Below are 20479 nucleotides of genomic sequence, written 5' to 3'. Positions count from 1 at the left end.
AGCAGGCCCGGAGTCACACCAAGCTCCCTTCATCAACATGAAGCCGGACTCACCCCCGAACACTAGCTCCGAACTCTCGAGGTCATGTTATGCGAGCTCGGCTAGGGAACTTCTATCCCACCCTGCTCCATGGACTGTCGCTTCCCTGTCCAAAACTCACTCTTAAACGAGGCCCTGGACTTAATGCAGTCTCTCGCCATTGCAGAAGGATCACTGCCAAACTACGCCCAGCCCACACTAGGGGCTGAGAGCGTGGAATTTTATGTCCCACCCACCACCCACTTTATAGCCACTATCGAGGACTTAACCGACATGCTTGATTACGTGTCCGAAGACATCGACGGTATGGATGAGGATGCCGAAGAGGAGCAAAGCTAGAACCCGCCGTTTACTGGACGCTGGATGGCCACTTCCACATATGATGTGTACATGGTGGACACACCCAAAGAGGATGACGGAGATGGTGGGAAAGGTCCCATCAAGGACAATCCTTCTGAGGCACCACCAAAGCATCGACGCCATCGACGCCGCTCGAAATCGCGTCACGAAAAAGACAGAAATACCGGCACCGGGGACAATAATATTCCGGATAACGTCAAAGACCAAGAAGCCCCTATCGAGCTGACATCCGATCAGGATGATTGGGAGGATGGGCAAGTTAACCCCAATGATACCAACGGGAACGAGGGCTCGGAGGATAGTAACTACCTACCGACCTCCGAAGAGGATGAGAGCCTCGGCGATGAAGACTTCATCATACCAGAGGAACCCCTCAAACAAGAGCGCTTTGAGCACCGACTAATAGGCACGGCAAGAAGCCTGAAAAAGAAGCGGCACCAACTTCAAGCTGATCAGGATTTACTCAATGACAGATGGACTAATGTCTTGGCAGCCGAGGAATACGGCCTCGAACGCCCAACTAAGAGTTACCCAAAGTGCAGGCTGCTATCCAAATTCGATGATGAGGTCCCGAAACCTATACCAATAGCGCGTAATGCCACAGACAGACCTGACCGACCACCTCGTGGCCGGGACAGAACGACAACTCAAGCCGAACACCAGACCACACCACCTCGCCCTAGAGGCAGAGAGACAACGGCTGCAGGATACACGTACGACCTACGACAAGACCTGGATAATAGAGCTGGTCATACCAGATCAATCTATGGATCAAGGGGGCGCGCACTAGGGCGAGAAGACGACATAAAGTCTGGCGCGATAAGCACAACCTCACTCGGGCCGAAAAATGCATACAGACTTCATCCAAACTACGTCATGACGTCGCCTGATATAGAGGCACCGCACACCCCCTATACTTCACCGATGAGGTGATGGAGCACCAGTTCCCAAAAGGGTTTAAACCCGTGAACAATGAATCATACGATGGCACAATAGATCCCACAGTATGGATTGAAGATTTTCTTCTCCACATCCACATGGCCCGCGGTGATGATTTACATGCCATCAAATACCTCCCTCTAAAACTTAAGGGACCAACACGACACTGGCTGAACAGCCTCCTTGAAAACTCTATTGGTAGCTGGAAAGACTTGGAGCACGTCTTCAAAGACAACTTCCAAGGTACCTATGGTCGGCCCCCGGACGCCGATGACCTTAGTCATATAATCTAGCAACCTGGGAATCAGCCCGAAAGCTCTAGACTAGGTTCTTAATAAAAAAGAACCAGATTGTGGATTTTCCGGATACCGAAGCCCTCGCGACCTTCAAACACAGTGTCCGAGATGAGTGGCTCGCCCAACACCTCAGCCAAGAGAAGCCGAAGTCCATGGCATCCCTTACCGCACTCATGACCCTCTTTTGCGCAGGAGAAGATAGCTGGCTAGCTTGTAGAAGCAATAGCACCAGTGGCCCAGGCACCTCTGAAGCCAGGGACGGCAATGGCAAGCCACGATGCGACAAGCACAAGCGTCGAAACAATAACGAAGACACGTTGGTCAACGCCGGGTTCAGTGGCTCCAAATCCGCTCAGCGGAAGAAGCCATTCAAAGGAAGAAAAGATGGTCCATCCAGTTTGGACAGAATACTTGATCGGCCTTGCCAGATTCATGGCTCCCCCGATAAACCTGGCAATCACACCAACAGAAACAGTTGGGTCTTTAAACAGGCCGGCAAGCTCAACGCCGAACACAAGGGGAAAAGGCCGCCTAGCGAGGACGACGAAGAAGTGTAAGTGCATCTAGTGCCCCTTAGTGATTTTGGTGTATTGAAGACTTATAGGTTAAGGGACTAATATTTTGTGAGTGCACACAGGTTCAATAAGTCAATGAGGAGTTTGATATTTACATTGGAAGTCGACCCCTAAAAACGAATGTCTTTGGGTGAAGATTTTGGTTCTCCTGAAGACTTTGAAAGTGAAGAAATTGGTGTGACTGTGAAGACTTGGATATTCATGCGAGGACTATGAAGCATGAAGACTTTTGTTTTCATAGTTTTATTTTCTCCTTCTTGAGTCATAGGAAACACCGTAATGTTAAAGAGGGTAGAGGTAATACTAAGGAAACTGATTTCCAAGTGATGCTCATCTCAAAATCCTACACCTACCCAATTCTTCGAGTGAAGCCATTGGAAATCTCATATCAACTCAGTCAATTTCTTCAGTGACAAAGACGAAGATCTTCTGGTTTCTCAGGAATTTGTTCTGACTGAGGAGTTAGGAATTCGCCAGCTGCCTACACAGTGAGGAACATGATAGCCCTGAGGAATTCAAACCTCAAATCCGACCGTTGATGTGCCACACGCCAGCTGTCCAAAATATCCTACCACCTAACGGTCATATCATTGAAGGGCATTTATGTCTTATCATGTCGGGCTGCTCCCTAAGCTATAAATAGCCGCCCCCTACAACCACTAGCTGGTTGGCTGCTCCGAGAGAAACTGACACTTATCATTTGAGAGCATCCCATCCTCCGAGGACTTTGAGCGAAAATCATCAAGTGAGGAATACCCAAATCCCAAACCCAATGTGATTGAGCATCACTGAAGAGATTGTTCCTGTTGGAACCGACACTTGTTACCTTTGAGGAATGGGAATCCTCCAGACAGTTAGGCATCATGGTCTTAGCATCCAAGAGGAATTGTGGATCACCGAGTGACCTAGTCTGTGAAGGTTTGGAAGTCACCTGTGAAGACTTACCACTACTGTTGGGCGAGGTTTGTGTGATCCTAGCTCAAGGAGAATATGGTGAGGATTGTGTGTCTGGGACTGTGTGTCCTCGAGTTTAAATACTCAGCCGCTCCAACCAGACGTACAACTGTCACAGCAGTTGGAACTGGTCTACCAAATCATTGTCTTCACCAAGCCTACTGGTTCTATTTCCTCAACCCTTTCATTTCCTCAGTTATGTGTTGATGAACCTGATCATTACTGTTTGAAGACTTTGACTGAAGACTTTCTCTATTTCCTCAATCCTATTTCTTCAGTCAGTTTGTCTTCATCCTGCTTATCCTGTTTTTACGCTTTCTGTACTCTGTGTGTTGTCTTTCATTTCATCATAATGACCATGCTGTTTCTCTGTTATGCTTCTACCTGAGTACTTATTCCGCTGCAGGTAGTTCTTTGCTTAGGAATTTCCCCACCCTGAAATTCCTCCGTGAGGAATTCACAAAAATCACCTATTCACCCCCACTCTAGTCGACGTAACACACATTCAATTGGTATCAGAGCAAGGTACTCCCTTGTTCTATGTGATTTTGGTTTAACCACCTAGAGTTTTAGTTATGTCAACTACAGGAATGAAGAAAGTGACATGCCCCATCTTTGACGGTCATGAGTATCCCAAGTGGAAGGCCATGATGAAGAAGCGACTCATGGCGATGAACAACGGACTATGGACCGTCACTAAGATTGGTCTTACCGATCTATGCAAGATGGATGAGGCTGATGACATTCGCAAGTACACTGTACTCAACCTCATGGCGAAGGATGTCATCTGCTCCTGTTTGTCCCAAAATCAGTTCAGGAACATAATGCATCTCAACCATGCAAAGCTTATCTGGGACCGACTCTCTAAGGTCTACGAAGGCCATCATACTCGTCATGATCCTTGGTTTGAGGATTTCAAGGAATCACTCAAAGAGATGACTTTCGCACCTGAATCATCATCCACTGCACCATGCCTTATGGCAAAGGGTGCCAAGGTAACAGAAATGCTACCTTTCTAAATCTAGTGATGATGAATTGGGTGATGAAATTGGACCTAGCTATGTCAAACTTGCTTCCCTTGCCACTAAACAACAAAGGGATCTTGAAAAAGTTCAAAACATGCTTGATGAAAGCGATGATATGTTGGGTAAGGAATTGGATCGTACTAAGGCTTTGACTGATAGTTTACAAAAGCTTCAGTCTGAGTTTGACAACCTTCAAAATCATCATAACACTCTCTTAACTGATCATGAGAAGCTTTCTTATGAATTTATTCAGAGAAAGCAAGATCTTGAGAAGTTAAAAGTGAGTTACGAAGATCTTCAGAAGGAAAAAGATTCATTGCTTGCTCAACAGATTAGTTCTGCTCAGGAAGAATTTATTCCACCATGTCTAAAATGCATTGAGCGTGAATTCTGCTAATTCATCACTTGAATGTTCAAATGCTTCTATTGCTGCAAATTCTTCAACTGTCTCTGTGGTCACAAATTCCTCATCTAAGGATACCACAAGTATCACTAGCGATAATGCAGGGCTGAAGGAATTGTATGTGACAAGCATTTACAAAAGCCTCAAAGGGCATCAGACTCTATGTGATGTGCTCAAAAAGCAGATCTTGAACAGGAATGCTAGGAAAGTGGGTATTGCCTTTGAGAGGAAACTCAATGCTGATGGGACCTACTGGAAACCTGAGCAGTATCCCAAAACCTCATGGGTTGCTATGAAAGGACCTCCTGTAGATCCATGCACTTTATCTGGCTTTACTTGTGATTCTTCATACTCCTCTGATGAGTCATTTGACTCCAACTATAAACTGTTTAAGAATCAGAATGGTGAAGTATTTGCTCGATATGTTGGAACTAACTGCAGGAATGGTCCCCCTATGAAGAAAATCTGGGTTCCTAAAAAGTGCCTTGAAAATCTTCAGGTGAATGTCATCATGACACCACCCATGAAGAATAGGAACCCCAGATCAAATTCTTCGTATGGATCAAAATCTTCATATGGATCCAAGTCCTCATATGGACCAAATTCTTCATATGGATCAAATTCCTCAGATGGATCAAAATCCTCATACGAACATCATCATGCTAACACTTCTGTTTCGCAGGGAAAGTCTAAGGGCCATGAATATGTGCATTATTCTTCAAACCATTATTTTCATAAGTCATCGAAGAATTTCTCTGCTTATTCATATGCTTACCCTAACCACTCTTCTGTGAAACGAAGTGCACTGGCTTCTGTGCCATCTTTTTCTTATGGAGCTCGCAGAATGATGAACTCTTTGCCACCCCTCCAGATGTGGGTGGTGAAGAAAAAGAATGTGGGGACCCCGACTCATAAGTCGTGATCACCGAATGCACGTGTACAGTGATCCCAGAGATCAATGCTCACTGAACACACAGAAGCTGAATAACAAGAGGCTTACATCCACACGTACCGTATTACACAAGTAGGACCATTATGGTCAAGTCTTGAGTATAACATTGCAGCAGAAATCTTAGTCGATAACTTGGACCCATGCCGTTTGCCTTAACCCTACAGGCATTCTGACTGGGAAGCATCCTAGCTCACATGTTCGTTGTGAAGTATTCTTCATCATATCCTGTTCTTTCAAGTCTGGCCAATAAAATAACCAGTGGCAAGCCAATGAGTACTTTGAATGTACTCGCAAGCAACCCATGTTTTGGTTCAAGATACAACAATGCATGATATAGGTAAACTTTTGCAGAAAGCTAGTTTTGAGTGCAATTACATGTTCAACAACTTGTAAGACATGCATCAAGAGAATTCAAGTAACCATGAGGACAGGTTACAGGTATCAACATAAATAGAGTGGGTACCAACCCATCTCAATCACGTCAAGTTCTTTGACTTGACCCAAGTAGTTATCCAAACACACACACTGGTTTGTAAAAATGTGGACGTAGCCCAAGAGCGGTTACCCAACTATCCTTGACCGTGGACACGGCTATTCGAATAGTTTTACACTCTGCAGAGGTTGCACACTTTACCCACAAGATCCGGGGAACTTCTGTGTCATCCACGACCCGCGATACCTCAAGTACCAGGGGTAAGCACCCGATCACTACCTTTCCCTAGACGAGACTAACAAGGAGTCCACTTGTTGTTCCGTATCCTCACGATGTAAGTCATACGAGACTCGCTCGAGATCATAACATCCAAGAGAGGACACAACGGTGTATCCGGTGCCCTGTAAAGACAGTCATGTCCGCCCTACCTGCCACGACCCCGTCCCGAGAGAGAGCACCAACTCTCCCCCGTCACTAGTAATGCAGGCTCCAAGTTAGTATCGACCTAGGTAATCAATAATGCCCTTTCCCATATAAGGGTAGAGTGGTTGCGCATGTAAGGTTGGAATAACGGTCGCAACTTAAACCAATCCGTTTTGAAAACAACACACACTTGCCTCGGTACACCACTTCGTCATCAAGTGGCTACCCAACTCATCATCTCCCCCGGGCATAAGTGCCACCCGATGGGGTTTTCGAAAAGTGTTTTGAAAATAATTTTCCTCCTTCACCATGCATATTCCCGTCCCTTTTTGCGTAGCACTACTTTAGCATCCTATCTACTCCCACCGGCATAACCCTCATACGAAGGTAGGGTCATGCACAATGGAAGTATCAATGAGGAAATAATGGTGGCAAACCACCCCATGTGGTTATCACAGTATCATGTCTCCGATGCAAGCAATATAAGTGCTATATGAAATGCATAAAAAGGGTTTCATAGACATGGTCAAAGGGCTGCTTGCCTGTTTTAACAAAGTCTTCGAGGTCTTCAAATATCTCTGGTCCAACTCCGAGCATTTTGTCTACTTCGTCAACTATCGTTGAAAACAACCATAATAAGCAACATGACAAGGCAAGAATAAAAGTGCTCTAAAAATGTGAGTTGGACTTTTCTAGGACACCTCTGGTCATATGAGGAATGACCAAGGTGATTCCATTGGAAGTGGATCAATGGATATTTCTAAACATTTCAATATGATGGAATCAATGGATTTGATGGATCCACAAGTTGTACACAGAATGCCATTTTATAAAAATGAGTAAAAGTACCCATTAATTCAGGCATGATTCTAGAAACATTTAGAAATTGGTTTCACTGGATTTGGACTTGAAATGAATATAATATGAATTTTTGAAGTGGACTTATGTGGATAAATGACCTTTTTAAAAGGTCCAGTGAAAACCAAGGACAACAAAAATTTCCACTGTGGCCTATTAAATAGGTCTTGATTTATGGAGTCTCTGCAAATTTGAATCATCAAATTTGGAGTTCATTTGACTTATTTATGGATTTTACAAATTTACAGAAAAAGAAAAAGGAAAGGGAAAGGGTTTTACCCTTATCCAGTGCACCCGGCGAAAGATAGCTGTGGGTCGGCCCAGCTACTCGGTCACGCGCGGGCTACCGACGCAGGAGGCATACTCTGGGTTATACGCCTACCCTGAACGAAGGCGGCAGCGGGCAGAGCCCGTTTCCACTTAGACGAGGCGGGGCCCTCCCGTCAATGGCTCAGCCTGGATGGCTGGCTGACAGGCGGGGCCCGACTGTCGGGTTCATCCCCCATCTCCGGCTCGAATAGAGCAGAGGCAGGGGGCAGCATCGATGGTGGCTGGCCAGTGCCACATGCCACCATTTCCGGTGATCTGGCCACCGTCATGCCCAGTAAGGCGAGCCGCATCCGGCGGTGTGCGCCATGCCCACATGGGAGATTTGAGGAGGGCGGGGCCCTGACCGAGGCAGACGGCGGCGCCGGCGAGTCCAGGAGGCACGTCACGGCTTCGGAGAGACGACCCCATGGTGTTGGGAAGGTTGGTGGAGGAAGGGGCGTCCCACTAAGAGGTTTAAGGGGAGAGGGAGAGCCTGGAATAGCTCGAATTTGAGCGAGGGCCGAGGCGGCAATGGTGGTGGCAGAGGGAGAAAGGAAACACGGGAGGAAGAGTGGATGGGCCGGGGAGGCACACGGGAGGGAGAGGGGCAAATGGAGCAGAGAGGGGGCTCGGGGTGGCCTTATGTAGCCGCTCGTGGCTCACGCTGGACGTGGTGCACGGGTGGCCACGGCAAGGGCTCAGGCGGCCAGGAGAGAGAGCGACAGGTTGTCTGCGGCGCTAGTGAGGGTGGATTAGGGCGCCGGGGAGAGAGAGGAGGAGCGGGGGAGGGATAGAGGCATCACGCGTGTGAGCTCGCCCATTGGAGCTCTCGGGCGGCCGGTGCGCGTGCGAGAGGAAGCAGCATGAGGTAGAGAGAAGAGGGGAACCCGGGCCTAGCGTGCTGCGTACGCCGAGGTGGTCCTGTTGGCATGCAGGAGGAGCTCGAGGTGGCCGGAGGCGGTTGGAAGGGGGCGGCTACAGTGCGGGAGCGCACTGTAGCGCGCTCCAGAGCATGAAAATGGCTGGCATAGCCATTCTTTATGCAAAGTGGGCGCGTCCAAAGGTGTCTGGTAGCTCAAGGGGGGAGTAAAGAAGTAGGAGATGGCCTCGGATGCCCTGGGTGGCCAGTAGGAGAAGAGAGAGGTAGAAGAAGGGGGAGAAATGGGCTGTCCAGAGAGAGAAAGTGGGGTTTTACCCATCCAATAATTGAGCTGTGGGTTTGCCATTGTTACTGGGGATGAAAGGGGACTAGGAGGGGTTGTGGTAAAAAGTGGAGGCCATGGAGAAGAGTGGAAGTGGTCAAAACAGGGGTTTTAGTAAAATGGCAGAAGGTGTTTGTTGCTGGTTTGGGCAAGAAGATGAACTCCTCTTGTCATGAGGCTTGATAAGGTCAAATGGCATGAGATAATAATAGGTTCCACCAAGGTTTAGTCCATTTGGGAAAAGTTGCCAATGCAACTTTTGTAAACCCTAGAAATCAGCAGAAATGGACTTTCCAAGATTTAGTCATGCAAATCTGTTCTACTTGATGCAACACTTGGTGTAGTGTCATCATTTGAGGATATGAACATGCCCACAAAAGTTGAGATCAAAAGGAGAAAGTTTCCAATGTAGAGTTGTTCAAATTTGGTTCTGGATAGGAAGGGTTTTGGGGCACTTTGATCAATATAACATTTTCTCCAACTTGTCCCATTTGGTCTAGATGAATTATTAGACCATTTGCGCATGTTCACAAGGTTCGAGAACATTTGGACATGTTTGGCAATGTAAAGTTGCTCAAACTTCAAAATGGACAGAAATGGTTTTGAGGGGATTTCATGGAGTTATGCTATTCTCCATGAGATTATACTTGTCAAGATCATCAAACATGTCATATGTGACATGATAGAATTTTCTTGGAATTTTTGGAGAATATTTCCTTTGTAAATATTTCAAAAGCATGAAATATCCAGAAAGGGTTTTTGAGGGATTTGGCCAATATTTTGAACATGACCATGTGTTGAAACTCTTATATATGGACAATATATGTCCACTGAGTTTCCCTAGGTTTTTGTCAAATATTTTTAAAACAATAAAATAATTTTTCCCTAGTAAAGACCATTTCTGGCCTTAAGAAAAAGCTTTTAAATAAAATAGGAAAATAACTTTTAAAATTATATTTTTGTGTTTTCTGGGTATCCTATATCTAATAGGAGTCAAATATATTTTTGAATTTTTTTACTGCCCTTAATTAAGTACTTGGAGTGCAAACCTCAATTTAGGGGTTTTTGGAAAACTAATTTTAGAAAATACGTTTTGGCCAAATTATTTTTGCAAGAAATTATTTTTATGTCCCATACACATGGCATGATCATTGGGAAAGGTTTTTGGATCAAGGAGAAGGAGTATAAGAGTTGGAGGATTTATTTTATTTTTAGAGCACTTGCAAACAACAGACAAAAACCAATCAAGGCAAGGTCCAAAACACTCAAAAGTTTTTGTCAAACCTCATTTTATCATGATTGTTAGCTTAGGTGTAGTGGCATGAAAATCAGGGTGTGACAAAGAACTAATATTTTATGCAGGGCCAGGTCTCCAGATGAACTTGATCGTCTGAAGAAATTGCTGGAGACCTAAATGTGCTTGAAAGGACGCAAGCTAATCATGAAGAAATGAATCATTCATTTCTCACGTCCTCATACTGCTATATCTGTTGCTGTTGATGAAATTGATATCATATTCTTCACTGATGAAGTATATGGGCTCGTAAGTTGCACTAATTCATCTGCAGGATGAACAACCCAAAGCTACTGAGTGGGTCCTTGACAGTGGATGTACAAATCACATGACCGGTGACAGGAACTTGTTGATGGACACTGATTTGTCACCATCTCATTTGAAGCATATCACCTATGCTGAAAAGGCAAAAGCAAGGTATTGGGTCTAGGCAAGGTTGCAATCTCAAAGGATAGACACATGGACAAAGTCATGCTTATCGAGTCCTTAGGATTCAACCTCATGTCTGTCTCAATGCTTTATGATCTTGATATGGTTGTTGTCTTTGGCAAACATCGTTGCATTACACTAATGGAATCTGACAATTCCAAAGTCTTCGAAGGCTTTAGGAAAGGAGACTTGTATATTGTTGATTTCTTTGCAGGACCACAGCCTGCCACATGTCTACTTGCAAAAGCTTCAGAATGCTGGCTATGGCATCAACGACTTGGTCATGCTGGGATGAGGAACTTGCATACACCCGCAAAGAAGAAGCATGTCATTGGCATCAAGGGTGTCAAATTCCTCAAAGTTCATCTTTGTGGGGCTTGTGAGGCTAGAAAGATCACCAGAGCCAAGCATCCCTCGAAGACTATCATGACCACTTCTCGTCCCTTTGAATTACTTCATATGGATCTCTTTGGCCCTACTCATTATGCCATGTTCTCTAGTTCTGCATCATTATATGGCTTTGTCATAGTTGATGACTATTCTCGTTACACATGGGTACATATCATCACTTACAAAAATGAAGTGCAGGAAGTCTTCAGACGATTTTCCTCAAGGGATTCTACTAACTTTGGTGTGAAGATCAAGCATATCAGGAGTGATAATGGAACCGAGTTCAAGAACATTGGCCTCGATGAATATCTTGATATACTTGGTATTAGTCATGAGTTATTTGCTCCTTATACTCCTCATCAGAATGGCGTCGTGGAGCGCAAGAACAGAACTCTTGTTGAGATGGCTCGCACTATGCTTGATGAATACAAGACACCTCAACGCTTTTGGCCTGAAGTAATTGATACTGCATGCCACATCATCAACAGGGTATATCTTCACAAATTCTTCAAAAAGACCTCATATGAACTCCTCACAGACAAGAAACCCAATGTAAATTATTTCAAAGTCTTCGGTGCTAAATGCTAGAATAGAGATCCTCACCATCACTCTAAATTTGCACCAAAAACACATATGGGTTTTATGCTTGGTTACGGAAAGGACTCACACACCTACAGGGGTTTTCAACATCAATCATCACAAGATTGTTGAAACTGTAGATGTGCGGTTCGATGAAACTAATGGCTCGCAAAGAGAGCACCTACCTCCTGTGCTAGATGAAATGTCACCTGAGGAATCCATCAAGTTCAAAGCTACTGAGGATATCATTCCTACCGAAGAATCTGCTGAAGAAGTCATTCCGGATCGTGAAGAAAATCACACTGGTGCTGCTGAAGAAACTGGTCCTGAGGAAATTGCCGGGCCTAAGCAAAGTCGTCAACCCGCACATCCTCGCACAGCGAACAAAGTGCAGGTCGAAAAGATCATCGGTGACATCCGAGCACCAGGTCCTCTCACGCGCTCAAAAGCTTCACATTTATCTAACTTTTGTGGGCAGTTTTCTTTTGTCTCTATCACAGATCCCACTAAAGTTGATGAAGCATTCATGGAATCTGAGTGGATTCAAGCCATGCAAGATGAATTGCATCAATTCGAGCTCAACAATGTGTGAGAGCTTATCAAGCGACCAGACCCATGCAAACACAACATCATTGCTACCAAATGGATCTACCACAAAAAACAAGATGAAAATGGCCTTGTTGTGAGGAATAAGGCTCGTCTTGTAGCTCAAGGCTACACACAGGTTGAAGGAATTGATTTTGATGAAACTTTTGCACCTGTTGCTAGAGTTGAGGCTATTCGCATATTGCTTGCTTATGCTAACCATCATAATATCATCTTACATCAACTGGATGTGAAAAGTGCATTCCTCAATGGTAAGCTTGAGGAAGAAGTATATGTTGCTCAACCACCAGGTTTTGAGGATCCAAAATTCCAGATCACATCTACAGACTCAACAAGGCCCTCTATGGCCTCAAGCAAGCACTTCGGGCATGGTATGACACACTTAAGGAATTCATCATGAAGAAAGGCTTCAAACCCGGTTCACTTGACCCAACTCTTTTCACCAAAGCATATGATGATGAATTATTCGTGTGACAAATATATGTTGATGATATTATCTTTGGCTGTACTAACCAACGTTACAGTGATGAATTTTCCTATATAATGAGTGAAGAATATCAAATGTCTATGATGGGGGAATTGAAATTCTTCTTAGGTCTTGAAATTTGTCAACAATACAATGGCATATTCATATCTCAGGAGAAATACCTAAAGGATGTGTTGAGGAAATTCGGCATGCAAGATTGTGAAGGCGTCAAAATCCCTATGCCAACTAATGGCCATCTATGCACTGATGAAAATGGTAAAGACTTCGATGAAAAGGTATACCGCTCCATGATTGGCTCTTTATTGTACCTATGTGCCTCTAGGCTGGATAGTATGCTTAGTGTTTGCATGTGTTCCCGATTTCAAGCTAGACCGAAGGAATCACACCATAAGGCTGTGGAGCATATTCTTCGATATCTAGCTCACACACCAACACTTGGATTATGGTATCCCAAGGGCTCTTCCTTTGATCTCATTGGATATTCAGACTCTGGATATGCTGGTGATTGGGTAGACCACAAGTCAACGTCAGGCACATGTCATTTCCTCGGACGATCCTTGATATGTTGGTCCTCGAAGAAGCAGAACTGTGTATCACTCTCCATTGCAGAAGCTGAGTACATTGCTGCTGGATCTTGCTTGCTCAATTGCTATGGATGAAGCAAACCCTCAAGGACTATGGCATCAATGTGAAGAATGTGCCACTCTACTGCAACAATGAGAGTGCTATCAAGATTTCTCCCAACCCAGTTTAGCACTCGAAGACAAAGCACATCTAGATTCGTCATCATTTTCTTCGTGACAGTGTGTTGAAGGGTGACATCTCCATCGATTACGCAAATACTGAAGACCAGCTAGCCGATATCTTCACAAAGTCCTTAGATGAGAAGAGATTTAGCAAGTTGCGGTGTGAGCTAAATATCCTAGAATCTTCGAATGTTCTTTGAAAAGGACACACATCCTAACACTTATGCTGACTTGATGACTTAGATGTGCAACACATGAAGTAACGTTTTTCTTCAATAAATGAAGACTAACCCTCTAGATGTGAAGAAATTAATGAAGAAATTGATTCTCAGAACCCTACGACAATTGTACACGGTGTCTGAAATCATCATTCTTATACGGTGGGTTATGCCACCAACCAAAGTTGAAAAAATCTTCAATTTGAGTTTTTCTTCATTTTTGAAATTCCTCAGTTTTTCAAATTCTTCAACTTTGCAATGTCTTCACTCTTTCCGACGTTATTCTTCATTGACTATATATATATATATACTTGAGTTTTTATGTCCTCTATAGCATTCACTTATTGCTAATTCTTCAAGTTGACTTTTCTGCTAAGTGAATGTGATCGGACCCTTCCCCCTCTATGCTAAACTCAACCCAGTCTATTCACAATTCTTCATGTGCATTCTATTTTGAAACTCGTTCAAAATCTTCACTGTGTCCTTATCAGCTGAAGAAATTGCGAACGAAACTTCAAAAATTCTTATCTGAATTTTCGGCTTTTGCCGCTCAAACCATTACACATCCCATGATAAAACTTATCTATTCACCCACAATCTTACATGATCTCCACCACACTGTACATGGGTGACACATGTTGCTAGGATGAGAAGGGTCAGGGGCATGTTCGTCCATTTTCTTCGGGCGAATGGTTTTTCACTACGGCTATAAATACCCCTCACCCTCCTCAGACTGCATTTACCCCGCTCGACCTCACATCCCTCGCTCAAGCTCTCAAGCCCTAGCGCCGCCGCTACCTTCATCATCGCCGGTGAGGAAGAGATTCACTGCCTCGACCTCGTCACCGTCATACTCGCGCCGGCCGCGGACATCTTCCCTCTGCCGCTGCCGTCACCGTCTTCCGCTGCCAAGTTAGGGCGTGGAAGATCTGAACTGATGAACTTCTCAATCTACACCTCTAGTTCATCGTGTTCTTCGTCAAGGGTAATTAAAAGTTACTTTTACTGCCTTTGTTACTACTGATGATTTTCATCAAATCTTCAAAAGGTGTTTGTTTTTCAACTTCCACACTCTAAACACCTGGCACAATCTTCTGCTCTTGATTTGTTTCTCTAAGTGACGCTTTTCTTCATGATTCCTCAAGTGTCTGAATCGCACAATCCGCACAACTCTAGAACCTAAGTCAAAGAACGCTTAGTGAAATTCTTCAAGACACAACTGGTCAATTTCCTCAAACTTGTTCAGTTTTTGCAAAAACTTCTGAGTATGCATATGACCTCTCCAAATTCTTTGCACCTATACTTTGTTCATAGGTACACATGTCTGCTGCTGAATCACTGGGTTCTCATCAACTTAACTCATTTGTAGCGTTCCTCAAAGAAAAGCTGCACACTTCCTTAGAGAACTCTATTTTTCAAATTCCTCAGCTGAAGAAAATGGCAGATGGTAAAAGACCTTAGAAAGGAGGAAAGAAACTGGAAGTCAACATAGCATTTGAGATCCTTGATGACATTTATGCAGGGTACTGCACGCCTGATGAGGCAACTCACATGAAAGAAACCAAGAATGAGCGCATAGTGCGCATACAGAGAATTGAACGGAGATGGGCACGAGAATGGTGGGAGTACAGATATGTTACTCCTAAATATATGAAGAAATTCGCTCTTCACCCTCCATGCTCAAGACCTCCATTGGCACCTGGCCAAAGAGCTAATCCAACAAGCCTTACACGTGGTCAGGATTATGCTGATGAATGGGCCATGCGGCAAGCTAAGTTGGCCAAGCAGGCCAAAGAACCAGTGAAGAAATTCAATGAAGATTCTGTTGCTAACGCTGTTGAGGCCACTATCGATCTCAAAACCGGCGGATCTCGGGTAGGGGGTCCCGAACTGTGTGTCTAAGACTAATGGTAACAGGAGGCAGGGGACACGATGTTTTACCCAGGTTCGGGCCCTCTCTATGGAGGTAATACCCTACTTCCTGCTTGATTGATCTTGATGATATGAGTATTACAAGAGCTGATCTACCACGAGATCGTAGAGGCTAAACCCTAGAAGCTAACCTATGATTATGATTGTTGTTGCCCTATGGACTAAACCCTCCGGTTTATATAGACACCAGAGGGGGATAGGGTTACACAGAGTCGGTTATAGACAAGGATATCTACATATCCGAATTGCCAAGCTTGCCTTCCACGCAAAAGAGAGTCCCATCCGGACACGGGACGAAGTCTTCAATCTTGTATCTTCATAGTCCAACAGTCCGGCCAAAGTATATAGTCCAGCTGTCCGAGGACCCCTTAATCCAGGACTCCCTCAGTAGCCCCTGAACCAGGCTTCAATGACGATGAGTCCGGCGTGCAGATTTCTTCGGCATTGCAATGCGGGTTACTTCTCTGAATACTCCATAGAAGATTTTGAACACAAGAATCGTGTCTGTCTCTGCAAAATAAATTCCACATCCCACCGTAGAGAGCACAATATTGCACAAATCTAATCTGCTGAGAACTTTTCATAGCGTGATGTCATGCCACGGCCCAGTCTTTATTCGAACCGTTTTCACAACCAGCTACTGCACATAATGCGAGGCGGTTTCCTTGACACGTCTTGTCGAAGCAGAGATCATGTCCCTTATATCGGGATACTCATCAATACGAGCATGGGTAACCCAACCTTGCCATCAATCGTGGCGCTTGGGGAATAAGCGATTTTAATGGGCAAGTGGGGAGGCGCACAATTTCTACCTCCTTTATAAAGAGATAGGGATTCCCCTTTTTCACCCACGCCTTCTTCTTCCTTCGCTCATCAATTCTCGCACGCTCGAGCTCCAGCGCCCCAGTTCTCACCTTCTCCGTACAACCATTCTAAACATGTCTAGAGCGGGAGGCAAGTGGATGGCCTCCTCCGTCACGGAGGAGGACATTACGAAGCTCCTGGAGGCCGGATACTTGGTCGCAGACATCGCGCACCGGCTCTCGGACGCAGGGCATATCGTTCCGACTCCGGAACCCCGCGAGAGGGTCGTGTTCCTCGCCTACTTCGTCCGTGGACTGGGATTTCCCCTCCACCCATTTGTCCGCGGGCTCATGTTTTACTATGGGCTAGATTTTCATGATCTGGCCCCTAATTTCATCCTCAACATCTCGGCATTTTGTCGTCGTGTGCGAGGCTTTCCTCCGCATCAAGCCCCACTTCGGCATGTGGCTGAAGATCTTCAATGTGAAGCCGAAGATAGTGGTTGGCCAGCAAGCGGAGTGCGGAGGCGCCATGGTGGGCAAGATGCCCATCGTCACCTGGCTTGAAGGCTCCTATGTGGAGACCGTGAAGGGGTGGCAATCAGGGCGGTTCTACATCACCAAGCCACGCGACTCCGACTGGGCGGCGACCCTTGAATTTAGATACGACATCCCCATGAGGCTTACCTCTAGGAAAAGGAAGGGCTTAGCCTGGGGTGCACCTGTGGAGCTGACCGGACTCCAGAACTGCATCAAAAATATGATAGGCAAGAAGATCAAGCTTGTCAATGTGGTCCAGGTCATGCTCTTCCACCGTATCCTCCCGTGTCAAAGACGGACATTCAACCCGTGGGAGTTTGATTCGGCCAAACACCAGATGCTGCGAGAGCTCTTTGACACGACGCACAAAGACATCTGGAAGGTGTTGTTCAAGGCCGCCGAAGTACCTCGTCCCACCACCGAGGACCGCGGACTCAGCACAAAGGGCCCTGCCAATCCGGTAAGCTTTCTATATTTCACAAGATGTGCCTTTCCTTAGTATGTTCATGGGAGGAATGTAAGCCATCATACTGATTTAACAGGACTATGTGGTGACAGCGGAGTGGATCGACTGTCCAGCTTCGTTGCCTAAAGATCCAGCAACCGCTCTCCTGATGGAGATGCTGTTTCCGGTGCCCTATGAGGTGCCGGGGAAGAAGGCCAAGAAGAAGGCCATGGGGACCAGCAAAGGTCACCGGCGCAAGGTTGTGTCGGACTCATCATCCGAAGACACTGAGGCACACTCCTCCAACGACAATGAGGAGGAAGAGGAAAAACCCCTCCCCCAAACCGAGAGGGAGAAGAAAAGGAAGGCCGCCCCATCCGGGGAGGCCGAAGGGTCCAAGAAGGGAAGGACCCTCCCTCTGGACCACTACACCACGGCCGCTTACAGCGACGAGGAGTGGCTACACAGGGCCAAGCCCCTGGCGAAGTCGTAAGTATCTGGATACCATAATACTTCTTGCATGTTTAGTTTCATGGCTTCTTGTCATGTCAAAATATGTTTGTGCAGTCTGTCCAAAGCCCGCATCGACTTATCCTCCTCGGATGGGTCCTTGAGCTCATCGGAGATGAACAACTATTCACTCTCGACGGCCTCCACTCCCTAGCCCACGGACGACACCGAGGTGTTGTCTCAGAGGATACCGGTGTCGGTGTCAAAACCGGCGGATCTCGGGTCGGGGGTCGTGATCTATGCATCAAGGCTGATGGTAACAGGAAGCAAGGGACACAGATGTTTACCCAGGTTCGGGCCTCTCGATGGAGGTAAAATCCTACTTCCTGCTTGATTAATATTAATGATATGGGTAGGACAAGAGTAGATCTACCACGAGATCGTAGAGGCTAAACCCTAAGAGCTAGCCTATGATGGTATGATTGTAATTGTGATCGGCCTTCTAAGGACCAACCTCTCCGGTTTATATAGACACCGGAGAGGGCTAGGGTTTACATGGAGTCGGTTACAAGAAAGGAAACACAATATCCGGATCACCAAGCTTGCCTTCCACGCCAAGGAGAGTCCCATCCGGACACGGGACGAAGTCTTGAATCTTGTATCTTCACGCTTCAATAGTCCGGACGTTGCACACAGTCCGGCTGTCCGGATACCCCCTTATCTAGGACTCCCGCAGTAGCCCCTGAACCAGGCTTCAATGACGATGAGTCCGGTGCGCAGTATTGTCTTCGGCATTGCAAGGCGGGTTCCTTCTTTGAATACTCCAAAGTAGTCATCGAACACTAAAATTGTGTCCGGATCCACAAAATGATCTTTACACACCGTTGTAGAGAGAATGATATTTCACAAACACAATCTGCTGACAACCTTTTCTGATGTCGTGACATGTTATTACTGTCGGATCATTATTCGAACCGTTTTCCCACAACCAGCTACGACGCATACCATGAGGCGGCTTCTTTGACACGTCTTGTCAAAGCAGAGATCATGTCCCATTATCACGGGATTCTCATCAATACGGGTATGGGTAATCTAACCGTGCCGCTAATCATGGCGAGTGGGAGGCAGACGGGTTCCACCCGGCAAGTGGGGAGGCACAAAAAGCATTCACCACCTCTATAAAGAGGTATGGTTTCTTTCTCTTTTACCCACGCCTTCTCCTCCCGCTAGCTCATTCCCCTCTGTTCGAGCCCTAACACCCAAGCACTCTTCTTCTCCATCGAAGAGAGGTTTTCCAAAAATGTCCGAATCCGAAGCAGGAGGCAGATGGATGGCCTCAACTGTCCAGGAGAAGGACATCAAGAAGCTCCGGGGAGCCGGGTATCTGGCCCAGAAGATCGGCCACCGTCTTCCACTGGCGGGACAGGTCGTCCCTACTCCGGAATCTCACGAGAGAGTCGTGTTCCTTCCCCATTTCATCCATGGGCCCTGGTTTCCCCTTCACCCGTTCGTTTGGGGAGTCATGTATTACTACGGGATCGATTTCCACGATCTTTCCCCTAACTCCTTCCTCAATATCTCGACGTTCATCGTCGTGTGCGAGGCTTTTCTCCGGGTCCCACCTCACTTCGGCCTATGGCTGAAGATCTTCAATGTGAATCCTAAGGTGGTGAGTGGCGAACACGCCGAGTGCAGCGGCGCCATGGTAAGCAAGATGCCCAAGGCTGTTTGGCCGAAAGGCGCTTTCAATGACTCTATCAAGGAGTGGCAGCAGTAGTGGTTCTATATCACCGAACCACGCGGCAAAAAGTGGGCGGCAGCTCCAGAGTTCAGATCTGGAGCTCCACTGCGGCTCACGTCCTGGCCTGAGAAGGGCCCGAACTGGTGCTCGTCCGATGAGCTGTTACTGCTCCAGACGCGCCTTCAGGGTGTGGTCGATAGGGAGGTCAAACTCGTCGACGTAGTCCAGGTGATGCTAGTTCGCCTGTCCTCCCTTGTCAGCGCCGGGCTTGTACTCTACGGGAGTTCGATCCAGCCGAGCACCAAACCCTTTGGGGGCTTTATGATTCCTCCCACAAGGATATCTGGAAGGTGCTCTTTAAGTCTGCAAATCATGGCCGGGCCCCGCCGAGGACCTTGGGTATCAATCATCCCATTCTCCAAGCTCAGTAAGTCATAGCCACACTCTGTCTATTCATGCTTTAGCTGGCATGTTATGAGGGAGACACCTTAATCGTGTTTCATTGTGACCTTAGGGATGGATAAAGAAGGTGGAGCGGATACATTGTCCAGCCCCCCTGCCGGATGAACCGGCCGGACCTCTTCTGACGAAGATGCTGGTCCTCGCGCCTTACAAGGCGCCAAAGAAAGAGGCCTCCAAGAAGGTCAAGAAGACCCAGAGTGGCCTTCATCGTCACGAGGCTTCGGACGCCAAATCCGAAGATTCCAGCGATGATCCTTCGTTTGAGGACGAAGAGGAGGAGGCAAAGGAGGATGAGCCTCACTCTGATGGTGGGAGGAAAAGGGCGGCCTCCACATCTCTGGAGGCCGGATCGCCCAAGAGGGGGAAAGGTCACCTCCCAGAGGCATCCACCATGGCTGCCGATAGCAGCCCAGAGTGGGATCCCAGGGCCCAGCCCCTAGGGAAGTCATAAGTATCCGAACACGCATATATGTCCGGGATTGTTTTTGGGTATAGTGGTTTTAACTGTTACCATATTTTGCACAGTCCGGCAAGGTCTTGCGCCGACCGGTCCTCATCGGAGGATTCGTTGGGCTCAGACGCCTTGGCG

Source organism: Triticum dicoccoides, chromosome 7B (assembly GCF_002162155.2).
Source record: "Triticum dicoccoides isolate Atlit2015 ecotype Zavitan chromosome 7B, WEW_v2.0, whole genome shotgun sequence".
Taxonomy (NCBI): Eukaryota; Viridiplantae; Streptophyta; class Magnoliopsida; order Poales; family Poaceae; genus Triticum; species Triticum dicoccoides.
The sequence above is the reverse complement of the archived record's forward strand: the minus strand, read 5'-3'. Positions refer to the sequence as shown.